The sequence below is a fragment of the Mustela nivalis genome (assembly GCF_964662115.1).
Source record: "Mustela nivalis genome assembly, chromosome: 19".
In the NCBI taxonomy this organism is placed as follows: domain Eukaryota; kingdom Metazoa; phylum Chordata; class Mammalia; order Carnivora; family Mustelidae; genus Mustela; species Mustela nivalis.
The window spans coordinates 36206766-36219226 of NC_139038.1; positions in this window are offsets into that span (position 1 = coordinate 36206766).

The following is a 12461-nucleotide window of genomic DNA, read 5'->3' on the forward strand; positions in this document are numbered from 1 at the left end:
TTATTTATTTGACAGAGAAACAGAAAGAGAGGGAACACAAGTAGGGGAAGTGGGAGAGGGAGAATCGGGCTTTCTGCTGAGCGAGGAGCCCAATGCAGGACTAGATCTCAGGACCCCGGGATCATGACCTGAGCCAAAGGCAGACACTTAACAACTGAGCCACCAGGCGCCCCAGGGTTTTCAATAAGTCTTAATCATAATATCTTACTGTAAATGTGTCCCCTTTTTCATGGGAGGTAAGTGATAACCACTCCTTACCCATACATATTTATCAAAGCGTACCACCATTTCTACAAAGATTCACGCCAAACTACTCCTGTTAGCCCTGGAGATGATCTAAAATTTATCTATAATTTAATAAAACTGCTTTTAATGCTGATGTGATTTTTAGTGTGGTTATAGAAGCAAAAAGATCTTTGAACTAAAATAAGTCTGCAGATTTCATGACCCATTTAGGTCTAGTTGAGGAATTTAGAAACAAAAATGAAACTCAGGGTTAGAATTGGTTTTAGTAATAAAATTTAAGGTACTTTAATAAAATATTTTTCTAACTCCATTTCCTCTTCCCAGTATAATAGTACTAAGGCTAAAGTATGACTATCTTTTTTTTTTTTTTAAAGATTTTATTTATTTATTTGACAGACAGAGATCACAAGCAGGCAGAGAGGCAGGCAGAGAGAGAGGAGGAAGCAGGCTCCCTGCAGGAGCAGAGAGCCCAATGTGGGGCTAGATCCCAGGACCCTGGGATCATGACCTGAGCCGAAGGTAGAGGCTTAACCCACTGAGCCACCCAGGCGCCCCTTTACAATCTTTTAAAGTAGAATGTGACTTAAGCACTACATTTCCACTCACAGAACTTGTGGGGTTACTTCTCCAACAGCTTTACAACACGCCTAAGTAGGCTGAGAATGTCACTACTCTAAACAACGGTGGAACCAAAATTTTTAATGGATTATTGCTTCTTGAAAATAAGGTGTTCTGTGATTGTTGGGTACACTGTTCTATATACGTCTATAAAGCCAAGTCCATTTATCACATTGTTTCAAATCTTCTACAGAATTATTTCTCTTCTGCTTAGGGACTAGTCTATCTTTCCATATAATTCTGTCTGCATTTGCTCTATATTATTAAGTTCATCCAAATTTAGAATAATCTTTTATTATTATAGAGTGACTCTTAATTCAAAATATGCTTTTTACCTTAAAGTATGTTTGTTTGATATTAAAATTGCTACACCAGCTGTCCTACTAGTATATCAATGGTATATAACTTTTCATTAATTTTCTTTCAAGTTTTCTTTACCCTGATGTTTTAGATGAGTCTCTTGTACTAAGCATGTATTGAATTTTGTTTCTATTGCCTGTAATAATCCTCGATCTGGAGCAGTTGACTCTCTTATCATTAATGTAATTATGGACCCATCATCATTTTACTATGGATGTATTTTCTGCTCATTTAGCCTCTTCTTTGTTCCTTTATCTTGGTTTCATTGGTTAAGTTTTTTATATCTCCCTTTGTTCCTCTGTTAGCTTATGATGATTCAGAATTTTACCATTGTTTTTAGTGATATTCTAGAAATTACGATGTCCAACCTTGACTTACCACCATCAAATAGGAATCATCACCTTTACTCCTAGAGAAATCAAGGAATTTAGAAATTGACATTTCTCTCATAGTAGATGCTTTCATTGTTTTGAACTTTCTCTCTTTCTAGATCATATGAACTTTCTTTCTTTCTAGATCATAAGCCCAATATAATATTCTTTTAAAAAGTCAAAATTCAATTGGATTTTACATTCACATTTGACATTTTTTTTCTACTTCTATCCTCAACCTCCCTTCAGGGACAATTTTTTTCCTGTTTGAAGTACAGACAAGAATTCTCTTTGGTGAAGTTTTTTTTTTTTTTTTTTTTTTTTTTTAACCAGGTAGAAGTCTAGGTTAGCAAGTCTGCTATTTTTGTATTGTTTCGTTTTCTTTCCAACATATTGGAGATACAATTCTACTACTTCTGGCTTTTAGTTTTGCTGCTGAAAAGTCAGCAAAACTCGCACTTTTGAAAGTCATCTTGTTTTTCTTTGGCTACTTTTAAAATTCTTTGTTTTGGAGTTTCTGTACCAGGTATGGATTTCTCTTTTTTTATCCTGTTTGCAATTTATTTGGCTCCTTGAATTTGTAGATTACTGTTTTTCATCAGTTTCAGAAAATCCTCAGTTTATTCATTCAAACATTGCTTCTGCCTCACTCTTACTCTTTTTCCTTCCTAAAACTCCAATTAAACATAAGTTAGATATTCCTTCCATATAATTTATATTTAAGTTTACTATATTTTCTATTCTTTTGTCTCTTCATACTTCACTCTAGATTGTTTTCTTCTGGGTATTAACTCAAAGTTAGCCATAAAAACATAAATTCAGTGTGTACTGAGAGAAGCTACTGATCACAGACACACAGTTCACATACATACACACACCCTTCTTCACCCAAGCAGGGAGCAAGTCAGTGGGAGGGAGGCATGGTAACAGGCAGGCACACGTAACTTTATTGGCATTGTTCAGTCTTCTCCTTCAGCCACTGCCGATGCTCAACTGGCAAATCCATGACCTCTGCTAACAACACCTCCCTCCTCAAACCATGAGTTGGAGTCTCCTCATGGTCTGTGTTTTATGACCTGCAAAACACCCAGTTCAGAAATCTCTGGAAAGATGCAGGGAGATTGTTGCTGAGTGTCCACTAGCATTAGAGTGGGCCACTGTTTTATGCTAAAAGTTGTACTAGGAGGTTAGAGATTATTTTAGCCAGGAGTATTAGCATAGTTTGTTTGCTTGTTTGTTTGTTTTGCCTCCTTAGGCTTTCTTTGAAATGTAAACCACTTTTTTACATTAATTTTTCTTCATGTATAAACATATTTTCCTTTGTTAAAAAGTTTTCTTGGGATCCCTGGGTTAGCATCTGACTCTTGATCTCAGCTCAGGTCTTGATCTCAGGGTCCTGAGTTCAAGCCTTGCATTGGGCTCCACACTATGCTTGGAGTCTACTTCAAAAAAAAAAAAAAAAAAAAGTTTTCTTAAGAGCACCATGTTCAAAACAAGTTTCACCTGAATATATGACATTTTTTAAAGAACAGAGTGTTTTAGTATAACAAAGTGATATGAAATCACTGTCAAAGAATTTCACTTTGACAGGAAAATGAAAAATCCTTCACAAGTTCTTATACTAATCACACACGGCACTCAGAACTTTCATTTTACTAAATCTCTCTTTAGCTGTGTCTAATTTTCTGATAGACCCATTGAGTTTTTAATTCTGATCATGCTATCTTATTTTAGCTCTAAAATCCTATTGGATTCTTTTTCAAAACTTTTCACAGCTTTGCAAAATACAATTTCTACTTCCCTGCCAAAATTTTCAAGCTTGGTTTTTATTTTCTTGAATATGGCAAGCAGAATTATTTTTATAGTCTGTGTTTGATGCTAATGTCTGGGAGCCTCATGGAGCTATTTCTGGGATTCCTGTTATTTATGATCAAGCTGCCTCATGAGCCTTATTATCTCAGTGCTGGATTTTGTATTTGAATAATTATTTGTAGAGTAATCTGTGGCCTGGGATAATGGTATCTTACTCCAGAAAGGATTTTTTTTCTTTTGTCAGGTTATTGAAGACATTAGCAATATGAGACCTCCTGAATCCTATGTCAGGGCTGGGTATGGTCGGGGACACCTGGGGATGTGCCGCTGGGCTATGATCATGCAGCAGCTGCATTACTTTGGGTCATACTTCCTCCTAATGTGCTGCTCTTTGAAATCAGAGCCCAAACCAAGGGGTGGTTTCCCAGAGCCTTCTCCAGTGGTAGGCCCTGGATCCTGGCTTTTTCCTCAGATCCCCACAAAGTTGGAACACATGCAGCTCAGCTCTTTAGCTGTCCCTTCAGATCAGCAAATAGCCTCTGGATGAGAGCAACAACAACACCAGGGTCATTTCTCAGGATCTCTGCCCCACCTGAATGTTGGCCTAGTGATTCTCACAATTGTGTTCACTCTTCACTGTCTTCTATATTTTTTTTTAAGATTTTATTTATTTGTTTGACAGGCAGAATCACAAGTAGGTGGAGAGGCAGGCAGAGAGAGAGGAGGAAGCAGGCTCCCTGCTGAGCAGAGAACCCGAGGCGGGGCTCGATCCCAGAACCCTGGGATCATGACCTGAGCCAAAGGCAGAGGCTTTAACCCACTGAGCCACCCAGGCGCCCCTGTCTTCTATATTTTGTCCAGTAGTTTTAGTTGTTGCCATTGGGCAGGTCACTACCAGTTACCTAGACCACCATTATTGGAAATAGAAGTACACCCCCATACTTTTTTTTTTTAAAGCAAATATCGATTGTGTGCCTATTGTGCCTAAGTTACTGTTTTAGAGATACCAAGTATTCAAAGATAAATAAATGAGAGATGTCTGTCCTAAAGGAGCTTAGAACTTCCTAGGGAAGGCACCTTGTGTTCAGTTTATCCACAAGCCAGAGATCAGGACGTGCAGTGACACTGCGATGAACCCTCAGGGAACACAGGAGTGTAGAGGGCTTCTGGATCACGCAACCCACCTGAGCTCACAGAGCCCATAGAGCCTCATGAAACAGGCCTGTGCCGTCTCACATTGCTGAAGCTCACTGCTGTTTCTGTGCTGGTTCTTGTTGGCTCTGAATCTGCAGGGCGCCCTCTTCTTTTCTGATCCTTATGTTCTGTGGGGGCCTCAGGTAGGATCTGTACCCCTTCTCTTATGCACTTAATAAACCAGAACGTTCTTCATTGCCAGCCCTTTCTTGACTCCAGTCAGTCATTCCACAGACCCAGTGGCGGCTTACGGGGTTATGTGGGATGCCCCTGACTGGCTGAGAACAAACTCCCTACCCCTTCAGGATCCTCTTCCTTTAGGTGGCTTTATTGAGATATCATTCACACCAGACAGTTCATTCCCATTTATGGTGTACAGTTCAGTGGCTTTGAATGCTTTCACAGAGTTGTGATCATCACCACTAGCCATGTTAGGACCCTAAAAGGAGAGCCCATACCCCTTAATCATCACTTCCCTAACCTTCCCATTCCCCACCCCCAGCCCCCAGCAACCACTCATCTGCTTTCCGTCTTCATGGCTTTGCCAGTTCTGAACATTTCATCGAGATGGAATCACACCATATGTGGTCCTGGGCGTCTGGCTCCCTGCACTGAGAGTGATGTTTTCAAGGGTCATGCACCCCGCAAACAGATGTCAGTGCTTCGCTCTTGTTGTATGGCTGAATAATGTTCTTTCATGGAGGGACCACATTGTGGTTATCCGTGCGGTAGTCTATGGACCCTTCGGTTCTTTCCACTTTGGGCTGTTATGAATAGTGTGTCAATCAACCTTTGTGTACAAGATTTTGTGTGCCTGCCAAATTTTCATTTCTCTTGGGTAGATACCTAGGAATAGAACTGCTGGGTCATTTGGTGACTCTGGGTTTAACCTTTTGAGGGACAGCCAGGCCCTCTTCCAAAGTGGCTGCTCCATTTTCTGTTTCCACCGGCAGCGAGTGAGGGCTCCCACACCTCCGCAACCATGTCAACACTTGCTATTCCTGGTGTTTTTGACTATGGCCAACCCAGCGGGTGTAGAGTGGTCTCTCCTGCGGCTTTGATTGGTGTGTTCCTGATGATGAGTGATGCCGTCAGTTTTGACCTGCCTGGAACAGCGCTATTCTCTCTGGTTTTACTTCTGTTTCTGCTTTGAGCTTTCCTGATGGTAGCTTTTCTACGCATCAAGATAGAGGTGAACCCACTGAGCTTGTTCTGCAGAAGAAAGACATCTCCAAACCTTTGTTAGCAAGACCAGCAAATGCCTAATTCCATCTTTGTTAGAATTCTCCCTCCCTGGCAGGCTTCTCTCCCTATCCTGTAATGCAGAGTCTCTCATCTCATCCCTTTCCCCTCTCTCCCCATGAAACATTGTATCTTACCCAATTTACGTGCAGCTTAAAAAAATCTTCCTGCCAGAGAGATAGGAGACCATTCAAGATTAGCAGAAACAATGAAGTCCTCCAGAGACAGACGTTCCCCTGTCTCCCCTGCTCAGCTCCTGTGAGCGGGGCTTCCTGTGGCACAGCCTTCCCCAAACCAGAACAGGTTTTTCCAGTTCTGGGGCGCTTCCTTCCGGCTCTTTCCCAGTCCCCTGCCCGAATGCAGGGGGTCTCACCAGCGAGCAGACTTCCCAGGAGCTGACTGGCAGCGGGTGGACTCGGCAGCTCTGCCCAGGGCTATGCCTGACAGCAACCCCCCCACCCTGTGACCAGCAGGTGGGGATCCCTCCACTGCTGTTTGTTCAGGGGAGGGAAGGAGAGCATGGGTGTGTTCCTCCCAGAACAGAATTGCATTCAGCTCCCTGCAGGATCCATCCCAGGAAACATTTGGCTGAAACCTTCCCCATTTAGGCCACTGAATGACAGAAGACCTGTCATCTCTTGCTCACCCTTAGTGTGTTACCCTTAGTATGGAAAGGATGGAATATCACAGCCTTTTGATTTAGCCTGTGCCCTTTAATTAAGGCCCCCTTTTAACCACTTTGGTTTGTTTTACCACCTTTCCAGCCAATGTAGAAAGATTACATATTTCTAGAGGTAGAGAAAAAAAAAAATCCCGGGAGAATAGTCAAACAGAATGGAGAGAGAAATCAAATAGCATGTTATTTTGTTCATGGCAATCCCATTAATGTTTCTTACCCATGGGTTTGAGATAGGTGCTAAAGGTGAGACAAGGGAGGAGATGTCTGTGCTAAAAAGCTCCCATCAGCATAGCAGCGTGCATCCTGGGCAACCTTCCACTGCACTCAGTTCAGACTTCAAAGGTCTGGCCCTTGGGGGTTGCTACTTTGCTCTCATATTCTGTGGCGGGATCTAGCTTCCCTTGCAGCCCCCCATCTGGGCTCTCTTGGCTACAGTGGTCCCAACATCCTTTCAGATGCCACATTTTCCTGACCGTGAGTGGTACCACCTAACTGAAGATGTAGACACAGAAGGGGTGATAGCCCACACAGAGAGTGGTCAGTTTTAATCTACTAGTTCATTTGTTCATGCATTAAGCAAATATTTAATGAGAAGTTGATAGACATCTGTTGTAGTTCTGAGCCTCTGGGCTGAGTTTAGTGGGAAACTGTCATCCCTTTGGAATTACAAACTGAAACATGCACCAGCAGTCAGGGCCTGGGGAGGATGAGTGTTTGGGTGGGGGGCGCAGGGGGACTATGGGACCTAGACCAGCCTTGGGGGAAGGAAATCCTCCATGGGAATGGGACAACTGAGCTGAACTTGGAAAGGTGTGGAGGGGTTTTGTTTGTTCACTTGTTGTTTTTTATTTTTTTAAGATTTTATTTATTTATTTGACAGACAGAGATCACAAGTAGGCAGAGAGGCAGGCAGAGAGAGAGAGAGAGAGAGAGGAGGAAGCAGGCTCCCTGCTAAGCAGAGAGCCCATGTGGGGCTTGAACCCGGGACCCTGGGATCATGACCTGAGCCGAAGGCAGAGGCTATAACCATTGAGCCACCCAGGCACCCCTGTTGTTATTTAAAGTCTGTATCCTCTTTATTTTTTAAATTTTTTAAAAAATATTTTAATTTAAATTAATTTAGTTAACATATACTGTATTATTATATTAGTTTCAGGGGTAGAATTTAGTGATTCATGGATTGCAGATAACACCCAGAACTCATCACATCAATTGCCCCCCTTAATGCCCGTCACCCAGTTATTCCTCCCCCTCCCCACACCTTGAGGAGGGGTTTTGGGGAGAGCAAAGACTGGACACTAAGGCCCCAGGGAGCGCAGGGTCTTCCAGGGACCACTGGAAGTCTTGGTGGCTCGACTAGGAGAAGGTGTGTGGCCAGTAGGGAGACAAGGCCAGACCTGCTGAGGCTGACTTCATCTGGCTTGTACTGGAGAAGAGGCTCCAGGCATTTAGATCTCAATACTTCTCCCTGCCATCCAATTCCCCTGCTCCAGGGACCCCTGGACCTCCCTGAATGCAGCAAGTGAAGGAGTATGTCTGGCCCAGGGCAGCCTCTGGGAGCAACAGGGTTCCTTCTGGCTGGTCCTGCCCACAAGCCACCTGCTCTGGTCCCTCCTGCTCCCCAGGGTACAAGTGTAGCTGAACCCAAGTGTCCTGTGCTCGCCGAATTGGCCCCAAATCTCCCTGGCAATGGCAGTGACCCCATGCCTATTAGCTGAAGCTGTTGCTCTCCCCTAAGCTCCTCACCCAGAAGAAGGACACACAGGATGCTCTGTCCCCAGATGCATGAAATGCACCAGAGGGCCACAAGTCCACTCAGCTTCACTTGGCCACTGGGCACCTGTAAGGTCACGGCACTTTCTCCTGATACCTTCAGTCTCTCCATCCTTGGGTACTCCCAGCTCCTCTGCTTCTCCTGGACTAAGGTCTGCTTTCTGGACACTGTGTTGTGGACATCCCCAGCTCTCCCATCCCTTTCTGCTGGACACCACCTCCCCACTGGCATCTCTGCACATGCCTGCCCACCAGGAGACACAGCCAGGGTGTACCTAAATCATCATCTCACTCTCCAGACCTGACTGCCATTTTCATTGCATTTCCAGTCATGCCTCCTTGACCGTAGATGTTCCTAGTCTTTCACTCAGTAGGTATGTTCTTAATGTCTGCTGAGTACCAGGAAATCCCCAGGCTGTGCCCTCTGGGTGCAGTGGTGAGGAGGTCAGGCAAGTCCCTGCTGTCAGGGGACTGTGGCATCGAGGGAAACAGGCAGTAACCAAGCACACTCCCCAGAGCTGAAAGCCTGGCAGTGCTGTGCCCCCACAGGATAGCAAAGGGGGTGGGACGGGACTGGCCAGGAGGTCCTGGATGTTCTCCTTCAGGAGGGGGCATAGTGGAACAGTCCTGAAGCTCAGGGAACAGAGGAGGCCAAAGCCGGGAACACAGTGAGTGTGGTGAACAGGGATTTGGGAAGAGGTGAGCAGACAGCTCGGAGTGGAAATTCGGTGTGAAGTTGAGTCTGTGTTGACAACAGGGGGAGTATCTCAAGCAGAGGACTGAGGTCATCTAACTGGTCGGAAATGACTCTGTTTGGTGTTCAGCTGCCAAGAGAAGCAGGGAGGCTGGTTAGTGTTGAGGTTCTCTGGGAGCCTGTGCAGCTCCCCAGGTCCTGGAAGCAGGAACAAGCAAAGCAGAGCCTTGTGTGGTTGGCACTGGAAGCCACAGCCACCTCCCCCACTGGCCCAGGGCGCTGGACATCGGCCCAGTAGTTGTTCCTTCTGGCTGAGCCCCTATCCCACTCAGGCCCATGCTGTGTCCCACTTCCTCCTTTCTCTCTTCCCTCTTCCAACCTCCAGGGCTTCAGAACATTCTGGCTTCTTCATGTTCCCCTTGTTCATTCCAGCCCTCCTGGTGTGTGGGGAAGAGGTTTACATCATAGGGCCACGTTGTCCACAGACTCCTGATCTCCTCAGAGAGACAGTTGCCTGGGTATACCCCAGGATTTGTCTCCCCTAGGAACACCAGTGTTTCTTTCAAAATCCCTAACAAGACCCTTCCTGGATTTAAATGATCACGATGCAGGTAAAACTCACTGTTAGAAAGCCTGAAGGTAATTCATTCCCTTTATGAAGTGATTCTCCAGCATGTTCTCCATGAAGAAAGCTGTCTCTAAAGCTTTCAGAAGGAAGTTTGACAGATGTTCAGAAAGCCACTCAGCCCACAAATGTGAGTGCTAGATCCCATTCTAGCCCTTGGAGTCCAGAGGTACCCTTGCCAGAGTGAGCTTCAGGCGAATGACAAGCCAATGGGTCATTTTAGCTGGTGATAAAAGGTTAAACTAAGACAATGTGGGGGTGAGGAGCTGGAGTGGGTCTTGGGCCCCCAGGAAGTGACATGGACAAGGAGGAGGCAGCCTCAGGAAGGTCTGGGGGCAGAATGCTCTCCATGGGAGAGGCACAGTGCACATGCTTGGCATGGTTGAGGGTCAAAAGGAAGAGGGAGCTTGGAGCGTAATGATCGGCATACAGCCGGGGTGGGGCGTTTCGCAAGTCTCGTGGCCACAGTATGAGTTGGGATTTTTGCTGAGGGCAAAGGGAAGCCACTGGAGGGTTTTTTCAAAAATTTATTTTATTTTATTTTATTTATTTGACAGAGAGAGATCACAAGTAGGCAGAGAGGCAGGCAGAGAGAGAGGGGGAAGTAGGCGCCCTGCTGAGCAGAAAGCCCGATGTGGGGCTCAATCCCAGGACCCTGAGATCATGACCTGAGCCAAAGGCAGAGGCCACTGGAGGGTTTTTAAGCAAGAGGTGGTATGAATTGATTTACAGTTTAAACATCCCCATTGTGCTGTGTAGAAGGTGATCCTGGGAAGAGAGCCTGTGGTGTTGCTACAGGATTTGAATTAGACCGGTTGCCAGTGAATTTCTTTGATCCTTTGTATAAAATAGAGAGTGGGCCTCCCCCTGTGTGTTGATGTCTCTGGGCAAGGCCAGGAGCCACACTGGGGGAATGGGAAGGAAGCCAGGAACCTGGCTGGAGGGCTGGCCCCTGAGAAGGCAGAACCCACAGCCCAAGACTTTACCCCTGGGAGGGGAGCACTGAAATTCCCAAGAGGGAAGGAGCTATCAGACTGAGTGTGCCTGGGGCCTCTGGCCCTTTGTGTATGTTATCTCAGCAAATCCTGAGAAGTACCTCGAGATGGGGGGCATGTATCTGTCACCTGTTGCCGCATAACAAATGATCCCCCCCAAATTTACTGGCTTCAAACAGCAAACATCCCTTATCTCACAGTTTCCATGGGTCAGGAATTCCGGAGCTACTTAACCAAGAGGTTCCCCTTTAAGGTTTCCCATGAGGCTGGGGTTGTGTGGGGCTGGAGGATCCATTCCAAGATGGTGCCCTTACACGGTTGTTGGCTGGAAGCCTCAGTTCTTCACAGGCAGGCCTCTCTTCACGATGTGGCTGCCGGCTTCTCCAGAGCGAGTGGTCCAAGGGCCAGAGAAGGGACAGGCGGGAAGCCACAGTGCCCTTTATGGCCAGGTCTCTGAGGCTGCACACTGTCACTTCTGTTTTATTCTGTTAGTAACAAGCAAGTCACTGAGTCTGGCCCACACTCGAGAGGAAGGGAACTGGGCTCCACCTCTGGAAGCGAAGAATGTCAGAGGATCTGCGAACGTATTTTGAAATCACCCAGCCCAGGCTGAGAGTTGTTAGTCTCCCCCAGGCATGCTACAAAGACATGGCAGGAGTAGGATTAGAACCCAGGTCTCCAGAGCCTACATCCTTCCTCCAGGGCCAGGCTGCTGAGGAGGTGCTCACAGCCACACTCAGGGAGTCCACGGGCCTCGCCACAGCCCCCGAGGAGACAAGTGTGTCAGTGAGGACACTCAGACAATTGGCCACGGCGCCTTCTCCAAACTCATCTGCTCTCCCAGGGCATGGCGGCTGCTCTAACTGCCGGGGCATGTCCCCGTACTGTTTTATAGGGTCGACCCACTGCGCTTGTCTGTATCTACAAGCTCATATCCTTCCTTCTCCCCCAGCTCTCTGCTACTGCCCAGGATGCTCCCAGCTTCCAGGCTGTGGACACGGCTGCCGTGACCTCATCGCTGCTGACTCTGTCCTTCCCACTGGCCTCCAGTCTGTCACGGGATCAGACTGCTGGGCCTGGCTCCCCACTTCCTCAGGTGAGTTATTGAATGGAAGGTCCTTGGCCTCTGTAGCCAGCTTCTGAGGGGCCTAGACCCCTCCGCTCAAACTCATGTTTCCAGAAATGTGTGAGTCTAGCCATGGGCCCAGCCCATGCCCAAATCTACGGTTTCCCTGTGGGGGATGGAGACCACAGAGCAAGGCCCAGTGTGTGTCCAGGGCAGCCGCTGGGCTCCAGACCATGGGACGGGGCACTGCTGATCAGGGTTGGGGCAGAGCCTGGAGGAACCCACACACCGGCTGGATCTCAGGGCGCTCAGCAGAGCGGGGCTGGAAAGGAAGGCTCCTCCTGGCTTTGCCTCTCTTCCTCTCCCTGCCCTCGGCCCATCACCAGGAGGTATTTATGGAGTCTTCTACGAGCCAGTGGGGACTACAGTGACGGGATGTGATAGAACTTGTTTGACTCCTCCCAGCCATGCAATTAAGGGCAGCCTCAAGCTCTGTCCACAGCAAGGGACCAACGCTCTGTCTTCCCGGTTGGCTGGACCATCCTTGAATATGTTTCTGAGCTCTGGGCAATCCGTGTGTAAAATGGAGGTAATAGGAACGCTGACATCCCACGACTGTGGAGAGGATTAAACATCATGTGTGGCAGGGCCTGCCTCATGGTAAGCACTTGGCATGTAGTAAGTGCCCCGTGGGCACCATTCAGGAGGCAGCCCCATTTCCTATACTTGGTGCCCAGGTGCCAGCAGTCTGTGCTGTAGCCGGTTGAGGGATGCCGTGACCTCATC